Consider the following 9937-nt stretch of genomic DNA (forward strand, 5'->3'; position numbering starts at 1 on the left):
AAATGCAGGGAGAAGGGTTCCCATTTATTCACCCACCATCTCTTTTTGCTTTTAGGATCCCTCTGGACTAATATGTAAAAGGACCCTGGGAAATAAAATCCCAGTGTCATTTCTGGCTTTACCTCAAAAAGGAGAGGAGAAGGGTAATAATATGGACTGAAAAAGTAAAGAACAGAAAGAAAAGAATGTTAACAATTTTTTTTTAAATACACAGAACAGAAGAAGGGGAATTTGGAAGGGCAACTTTGTAATTTTGTAGGTTAAATTTTAGAAACACATAAAAAAACTACATAACAAAGTTCAGTTTCATATATGGTCTTTTTCTCTTTTGTTGAAATGTTCATATTTGTGGATGTTTATTAAGTCAATAATTTTAAAAGGAGGGGAAGAGAGCACAGCAAATAATCTCATGAGGTATTGAGTTGATTGGCAAGCAAATCTCCAAATTACTAGTAGACCTGGATCACATTATAAGACCAATACAGAATATTCTTATTTATAGCCTATAGCTCATGATGCTTCGAATATCCTGTATTTTCAGACTGAGCAGTGCTGAATAGAAGCACTAAGTAAATGAAAGGACAAATTACAGCCTTGTGGACATTTTCAAATAACCATTACCGTCTCATTTTCCAAGTTTGTTGGGAATGTCTTTTATTCAGTTAAATAACCCTCAATCAGTCTTGACTAGAGCAATATGGTTAGTGCTTTGTATGGATTTTGCATTTACTTTAGCCAGTCAGTCCAACAAGCATTTATTAAGTATTTATTGCTTGCTAGGTACTGTGCTTCTCTTTATACACATTATTTTCCTTCAGTAGAATGTAAACTTATTGAAGACAGGGATTGTTTTGTTTTACCTTTATATATATCCTCAGTGCCTAGAATGTGATAGGCACTTAAGAAATGCTTGTTGAATTAAATTAAATTGATTGATTAATCACCAGTTATTTCACTTTCCAAATATTTCATTGTGTTTCATTCTGAATTTATTGTTTATTCTTCTCCTTCTACCCATTCCTTCTGTTGTGAGTTAACATAGAAGTCTGGGAGTCTTTAAATGCTTCTTTGCTGATTACATTTTTGGGTACTCTACCAGGGCTTTATAAACTTTTTACATTTGTGATCTCTTTTTGCCCAAGAAATTTTTATGCAACTCTGCATATATAGGCATATAAAATAGGTATACAAATCAAATATTTTCTGATAATAAATCATAAGGAAATTTATTTTAAAATAATTCTTTGGTATACTATATATATATAATATCGTTTTACCACTTATTAAAGACAAAAGCAAATTTGCATACCAATGGATGGATGTGCTTGCTTATTTTTACATAAAGAATTAAATCTTGGTGGATTTTTTGATACTTCAGAACACAGAGAATCTTCAACATTTTTCAGAGTTCATTCATACTTTGATTTTATAGTCATCAATGCAGAGAATGCCACATCACATAAACACATAGTACAAAATGGCAGAAATGTGTTTAGGGCCATTTCAGAAACTGTTGGAAATTCTGTCCTAATTTCAAGTCAAAATTCATTTAACAATTTTGTATGCATGTTAAAAGCACTGCAATTCACCACAAACAATAGTCTCCAATTTGAGCTAAAGTGTTTCTAGAAGTGTTTGTTGGTGCTGCATGGTGTGACATCTTGTGCAGTACAAAGTCAGCATGTTGTGTGTTCAGAACCAAGGCTGCAGTGAAGTTGCACAATGCAGCATGGGCAAACACTGCCAGAAACACCTTGGGTTCATTACACATTTGATTTTGAATTAATTTTTGGTTGTTGTGTGTTCGGAAACCTTTTAATGTTGCCAAATTTTTCATGGCCTTCATATTCAGTTGTGCAAGCCCATATCAGGTCAAGACACACAAGTGAAGATGCACTGCTCAAGACAAGGTGTCAGTGATTTGGAAAGAAGTAACAACTACACAAGAGTGAGGAAAAAGAGTAAAAGAAGAATGGTTGAGGCACATGGAAAGATTCTGTCTAGCTTTGCTTCTACTCTGTTAGTTACTGAGGTTGTCTAAAGTTTCCCTTGGGCAGTTTGGTGGCATAGTAGATAGAGTACCCACCTTGGAGTTAGGAAGATTCCTCTTCATGAGTTCAAATCCAGCTTCAGAAGCTTACTTGCTAGGCAAGTCACTTAATTCTATGTGCCTCAGTTTCCTCATCTGTAAAATGAGCTGGAGAAGAAAATAGCAAAAGCACTCTGGTACCTTTGCCAAGAAAAAGCAAAATGGGGTCACAAAGAGTTGTGTAATAACAACAACAAAAAAAAAACTTTTCCAAATCATTTATTTATCAAACATTTAGTTTTTTGGGGGACATAAACCCAGGACCAAAGGACCAGATTATGGTAGAACAGAAAGATGTACCATTTTCAAAGTTGTTTGAATGTGTTATAATATTCTCTTCAAGATTTAAAAAATACGTAGTTCTTAGTCTGTCTGCCAGACACCTATTTTCCAAACTAGTGGAGGGGTTACTAAGAGGGAACAGAAAGATTAGATACAGATAAAAATGGAAATGCTTAGATTCTTGCCAGTGAAGAGTGTAATGTTTTGATATAGGGAATCTGTGAAACTAAATGTATATTCAGGTGGCAGCACCTTGGCTGAATCTTTCCCATGATTTAGTTGCTTCACTTTTCTTTAGTACATTTACCATCCCTTACCAGCTAATTCTATAGGCTTGTCCCCTCACTCCCAGAACATCAGTTTGGCAAACAATAAGAGGAGAGCTGACCCTGTTTATTTTCCATTAGCGCTGTGGTTTCTTGCTCATCATTAGATTAAAAACAGGTTAAGGATCTTGAATGAAATGAGAATAATACTCTCTGTATTCAAAATTCAGTTTCATTCCATGTGGACTTTGAAGAGTGTCCACGTTTTACCTACCTCTGCTTTCTCAATGGAGACTGTAGGTAAAAGGACCATGAATAGAGGCCATTAACAAACAGGACATTATTACTGTGTTAAATTTAGTACCGATAGGGATTAGATGAAGAACTGATAAATAAAAGTGTGTATAGTAGGGTTTTACATATATACACATATTTGTGTCTTAACGATAGCTTTCTCTGGGGTGGGGTAGAGAGGGAAGGAGAAAAAAATAAGAAGTGGACAACAGAGAACACAAGAAAACTTAGAAGGAAGTACAGAAGAGAAGGGTAGCTTTGAAAACAATGTGTGATACTTATTACACAGTTTTTTAAAAAAGCAAACTGTGAAATGGTAATTCGTGATTTTATATTGAATTTGTTTTTTATGTTGTGCTGTGTATATGGAAGTCTTGTGTGGGTGCACACATGTATGTCTTTTTGTATACATGTTCAAAATGAATAATTTTTTTTTTTAAAGTAAGGATAAGGACTAGGTCTGTGATTTAATTAGCCTAGAGAACTCTCTCTACCAAAGCAGACTGCCATCTTCTTTGCAATTTATTGTTTTTGAGAACTATCCTGAGTACACAGAGGTTATATCTTTGTTAAGAGTCACTGGTCAGAATGTGCCAGAAAGAGGCAAGATTTGAATGCAGGTCATTCTGGCTTCCATGACCTATTCACCATACTGCCTACCACTTAACTTTAAAGTTAACATACACTTAAAAACAAGCTGTACATTAATAGAAGTTTATTTTTTGTTCTTTTAGCCTGAACTTTTATGTTTTATGATGACTTCTAAAGTTCATAATAAAAAAAAAGATATTTTTTTTTGAAAGGGATCCTCAGGTTTTTCCTGATTTCCTCTAAAAAAAAAAAAAGCCAGTGAGCAATCATTTTCACAAACAAATCAATCACTTATTAGGAGACCTAGACTGATTAAGAACAGAAATATTGAAATTGTCATAGACAAGTCACTTAACATGTCTGAATTTCAGTTTTCTCTTCTATGAGATGAAGCTGGTGATCCTTGCCTGACCTACCTCTCGTGTGTTCGTCCTTCGTTGCCTAAGAAGGCCATGCCATCAGAGAAATAGAAATAATGACATGACTTGCACTTGACTTTGTTTTGAGTGAGGGAGGGCTGTGCCCGTCACCAGCCTCGCTTCTCCTCCAGAGCCATCTGAATCCAGTGACCAGATGTTCATCAGGATGACTCAAGATGACCCAGGATGAGGCAATTGGGGTTAAGTGACTTGCCCAAGGTCACACAGCTAGTGGGTGTCAAGTGTCTGCGGTAAGATTTGAACTCAGGTCCTCCTGACTCCTGCACTGGTGCTCTATCCATTGCACCACCTAGTGAGGACAGTGCTTTGTAAACCTTAAAACAATGGTGAGATCTCCAGTAGAAATGGGGGTCATAGAACCATATATTAGAATCTCTGCTGAGACATATTGACTTAGGAAATCACCTATTAACCATTACATTATAAACTCTTTGAGGGTAGGGACTGTTTTTTATCTCTTTTTGTATAGTCAGCACTTATTAAAGCGTCTGGCATATAGGAGGTGTTTAATAAATGTTTATTGACTGATTGGTGAGCATGATCTATATTTTATTGTATCTTTATTTATTTCATGAAACATTTCTCAATTACATTTTAATCTGATCCTGGTCACACTTAGGAGTGTGGCTTGTGGCTTTATGTTTGAAGTGTAGTAGCTAGTAGCATTGTTGTTTGGGGGCTAGGTGGTGCAGTGTATAATGTCTGGCCTGGACTTAGGAAGACTTGAGCTCAAATCTGGCCTCAGACACTTACTAGCTGTGTGACTCAGGGCAGATCACTTAATCCTGTTTGCCTCAGTTTCCTCATCTGTAAAATGCACCAGAGAAGGAAATGCCAAACCACTCCAGTGTCTTTGCCAAGAAAACCCCATAGTGTTGTACATGACTGAAATGATTAACAACAATTGTACTGTTGATTGCTATTATGCCTCCTACTCAGTGGTAGTGGTAATTTAAAAACATTTTTTTGATGTTCAATATAGTCTTACAAATATCTCCGAATGCAAGCTGCTTCCTTCATATAAGAAATGCAAAGTATCATTCTGCTCACAGTTAGGTGTCCATGAAAAGAATGATTTGATGGATTTCTGTGGCTAAAGAATTAATTACCTAATGGACAGCCTTCTGGTGATCGAATTCTCTGACCTTAAGCAGCTGTCCCTTGAGCAGCAGAAACAATCTCAGAATCTCTCCAGCATAGCAGAAGCTGCATGAACTTGCACTCCATTGGCAAAGCTTTCTAAACCTCATGTTCACTTCCAAGCAAGGTGTCAAGAGGACTTGAGTAGTACTTGTACTTAGAATGATCAAATCGCAGACCTGGCAGGGATTGCCCAGAACATGAGACAAACAGCGAATTTATCGTGTAGTAACTTTATTTGATCTTGAAGCAGATAGAATTTAGTCACCCAATCTTTCATTTACATTTACAGTTGGCTTTGCAGTGGGCTTAATATCCATCACCTTGTTGTGGTTTATCACCTTGTGACCTTTTAAGGAGCAGTGCAGGCATGGAGCTCTTCTTGACCATCTTCCACAGCAACATCCTGTGGATGGATGGTCTCAGAAAAGTAGCCAATCAGCGGGTTTATTTTCTGTTGTCATTCTTGACACTTTTGGAAAGGACAACTAAGCCGGTCTGGAGCAGAAAGATCACTGAGAAAGAAACCTGGACCTAGTCCAGTATTTATGGATTTTCAGTTAGCCTGCAGGAATGCAGAATAACCCTTGTGTGTACCTGCCAAACAGCATCCTTTTTCTTTGCTGTGCTTTTCATATTTATAACTGTAATATGAACCAATCTGCAAACTCAGTTTCATTAGTCTTGGAAAAGTACCATGTGCTTCATCTCTGTCCTGCAAGTCCCCATTACTTTGAAAAAGTGGATGCCCTTCTTCCCCTGGATGGGGTAATTCTCCCACTTCCCTGAATTAACAACGTAGATATTCAAACAAGAATTTTAGATTGAAATAGGGGACAAGTGATTTGGGGTTATTTTTCTACCTCTCCTTCTTTTCCTCTCTCTCCTTTTATGAAGGGTATGTGACTGTTTTGTAGCTAGATTTGGGAATTGAGGGGAGGAGAGGTGGATTTTTCATTTCTTTGATTGTCCATTTTTTTCTCCCTTCCCTCTTGTGTAAAACTATTTCTCATTCTTTCTCAAAGGAGAAATAGGTGATGAGAAAGGTGAGGTATACTTGAATCAGTGAGCAATTTACAATTTTTATGTCATTTACATGTAATTTAATTTACAACAAGTTAAAATGTACACTTCTTAGCAATTGTAAATACAAGCCTATCTTCCCTATAAAAGCCTGCTCTGTTTCCAGTGGATAACGTTAGTTATGAACCATATCCCTAGAAGAATCCCCCAAACAAGCAAAGACAGTTCAATTTGAGTCCAGCCATCCTGGACTCATGAGGTGTCTCCTAATGCCAATGGACACAATAATTCATCAACTTGTGGTGACCTAATGATTTCACTTCTAGAGCTATCAAGATATCAGGTAATTTCCAAGAGAAAAAAAGCAACAGCCAAGTGTCTTGACACAGATACCAGGGACACAAGAATGTAGTATCATCAGATTTTAGAGCTGGCCTGACTGGGCCTCTGTCCAATTTCCTTTCTGGTCCTCCTTACTCATCTCACAGATATGGAAACTGAGGCCCAGAGAAATGAAGTGAATTGCTTGAAGTCATAGAGATGGTTCATGGCATAGGTTTGGTATGGGGGAAGCACCTAGAGCCTAGGGGTCCTGGGCTTGAACTGGGGTTGTGGGCAAGTCTTTGAAATTCTCTGAGCTGAACTCTAGTTTCTTCATTTGCAAAATGAGAGGTTGAACCAGATGACCTCAGGTCTCTCCAGTTCTAAACCTACGATCCCATGACTTGCAAGTCTGGTGCTCTTTCCAATAGGCTGAGTTGCTTTATTTTAATAGCCCGTCTGCATCCTTACAGCTGTTCATATTCCATACTTGAAATGTCCTGGAAGCAATGTTAGCTGATTCTGCACAAAGTATGCCCAGCCAAGAAGCAAACAACCTCCAGCCAAGTGAGATGCTTTATAATTGGTAGCCTTTCTTAAATAGGCCTTGCTCAGGCAGAGGAGTATAGTAGGAAAAGATGAGACTTGAAACATCAATAGACAGGCCTGAGATTCAGATCTCTGAGTCATCACTTATCAGCTATCAGAGGCAAAACATTGAACCTTCCTGAGTTTCAGTTTTCTCGTCTGTAAAATGGGAATTTGCTACCTACTCATAGATAATCAAATGAAATAATGTATGTAAAAACAGCCAGCAAATCTTAAAAATTCCAAATTACTGCCAGGGATTGGTATTATGTCTTTCTTCTCATTGTATTCAATGGAGTTTGGATAGAAATAGTACTGGCAGATGTCACTATCCTGCCAGTATTCTTTTGGGTTTAATTTTCCACAGACAATTGCCCGGATGGGTAACGTGACAAATTTTTTTTTTGTCAGTGAATACGATCCGTGGGATGTGGGCTCATGCTTTGTGGGTGCACTAAAAGCACCTTTGGGACAATTCCTATAGCAGAGAGGATTGTGGGGTCATAGGATCAAGGCCTTAGTGCATCAAGTAGTAATGGGTAGGATTAGAGAGGAAGCCCTTAGAGGCCATCTAATCTAACCTCTTTACAAATGAGCAACTGAGGTCCAGGTGAAGCGACTTACTCAAGGTCACGTAGGTTATAAGCAAAATGTTAAAGATTCACACTAAAAGTGATCTCATCCCATGTCATTTTGATTTCTTCTAGTAGATTTCCATTTTGCATTTTGAGAGTTTTTCATTCTGTGTCTTTTGGAGGTTAAAACATCCTTAAATGTTTAGGGGTTGGCGTTACGTGTGGGTAACTGCAGACAACAACTGTATGTGGCTATGCTCCATGTCCATTTCCAGCATAGTTTGCTGTTATTATTATCTCCACCTCCCTTTTCATCATTGTCATCCTTGATGGAGTTCATTGAGGCAGATCTAATGAAGAGGAAAATTAGTACAGATGAAGCTGTTGTGTTGTTTGTCCTTTGTTCTTGAAGAGGACCATGACATCAGGAAGGTAATATCAGGACTTGCAAGTGAATTGGATTTAGGTGTGCAAAGTCACCAGCCTCCCTCTCTCCTCTGGAGCCATCTGAGTCTAGTGGCAAGATATAGATCAGGATGACTGGAGATAGCTCCTGCCCTAAAGATCTGTAGCGGGTTCCAGCGATCTCTGTTGTCTATAGCAGGAGTTCTTAACCTTTTCTGTGTCCAATCAATGAACAGTTACTTAAGCTCCAGAAGCTCCTAAGGACCAAAGAGACAAAGAAAAAGCAGGAATAAACCCTCCTCCAAAGGATATTATATTAGAATGGAGTAGACAGCATATATAAATCTGTGCATACAAGATAAATATGGGTTAGATAAAGGTTGGAGATGGAATTGGAAGGAAAGAGTAAGATATTTGTACTTACAGAGTAACAAGGCAAAACACCTGACATTGGCAATGGATTGAACTGGTTGCTTCAGGTGTCACTAACGATGAAAAACCAACCTAAGTCAATTCATTTCTATGGAAATAATACACAGGCACAGACTCCCCCCAAGCAATGCTTTTTTTCAACTCCTTTCATTGTTAAGTGTCTGTTTTGTGAAGAACTTGGCCTTTTAGCATGCTTCTCAAAGGATGTTTAAAAAAGAGGTTGTCCAGTTTTGGCTTCTCAGCCGTGCCAGCTGGGGCCCTGGGGCTCATTGCCTCTTTTGGTGGCCCTAAGTACTGACAAAGTGTATCTAAGATCTTTTGCTTTTAGAACAGAGGAAATTATGCTCTAAAAATAAAGTATTTTTTCCTCTCAAGACTCTCGTGATACCTTCTGCCATGCCACCTGAGGTTCACAATCACTGTTTTCACAGCCATCAGCTGCTTGAATTCTATTGTTATGTCTTTTTAAATTAAGATTCCCAAGGTAAAACATGGGGCCTGGGAATTGCTTTAATAATGGGTTAGATGAGGCCCCAGGACCTCTAACTACTTCCAAAGAGTACTTGTGTTTAGCAGATACTAACAACACTAAGAAACTGCAGAACAAGAAGTGCTCTTACTTTGGTCAAAGGAGTAGGCCCTCCCCACCACCCACTCCCCTCTCCAGGCATTGGTATAAGGACCTTCCATTAGCTAGCCGCCTCGCTCAGTCTACATGGCTCACCACATACTGAGCCAGAAGCAGATGCTGGCAGGAGCTTTTCCTAAAAAGAATCATTTCACATTTGTGGTCATAAATTTTTTTTTAATTTTTGCATTATTTAGAGAGAAGGGAAAACAAGTATGCAGAAAACTATTTTCCCTTTTGCCAAAGGTACTGCACAGATGATAGACAGGAGGACTACTATTACTATTTACATCTTTCCCTCGCCCCCTCCATCTCTGCCTCTCTCTCATTTTCCCTCCCTTCCTCTCTCCCTCCCTCCTTCCTTTACTCTCTGTCTCTCTCTCTGTCTCTCTCTCTCTCTGTCTCTCTCTCTCTCTGTCTCTCTCTGTCTCTGTCTCTCTGTCCCTCTCTCTCTCTCTCTTCCTCCCTCTCTCTCTCTTCATCTCTTTCTCTCTATTAAAAAAAATGCTCAAATCAGGAAGTATATGAATTTGATCAGCTTCTGCCTGCAGCCAAATGGACACACCTCTCCTTGGTCAGACAGCACTCTTGCCTTGGAGAGTTATGTAGCCCTTTGCAAGACAGGGACGCCGTTCCAAGAGAGGGACAACTTGCAAAGAGGCAATGACAAACCTCCTTCACTTTAGCCAGAGCATACTCAGGGGTGGGGAGAACAGGGCATAAAAACCCCTCAGTTCTTCTGTGGCCCTCAGCTTCCTTTCCTGATTTGGCTATTGCAAATGATCTGCTTCTTCGAAGATGCTTGTTTAGAATCAAGAGCAATTCATTTTACACTCAGATTCCCCTTCAGATTTTATTCAATC

At 38.7% G+C, this 9937-nt stretch overlaps 1 long non-coding RNA gene across 1 annotated transcript in view; it reads right to left on the reverse strand.

Moving 5' to 3' along the window:
- The window catches only part of LOC140526835 (uncharacterized), a 29155-nt gene that overhangs the window by 17790 nt on the left and 1428 nt on the right, over positions 1 to 9937 (reverse strand). Inside the window, exon 2 of the long non-coding RNA XR_011974554.1 lies at positions 2087 to 2230. This is a non-coding gene — a long non-coding RNA (uncharacterized lncRNA). The remainder of the gene's footprint in view (positions 1 to 2086; positions 2231 to 9937) is intronic.

The sequence above is a fragment of the Notamacropus eugenii genome, chromosome 2, assembly GCF_028372415.1.
Source record: "Notamacropus eugenii isolate mMacEug1 chromosome 2, mMacEug1.pri_v2, whole genome shotgun sequence".
Taxonomy (NCBI): Eukaryota; Metazoa; Chordata; class Mammalia; order Diprotodontia; family Macropodidae; genus Notamacropus; species Notamacropus eugenii.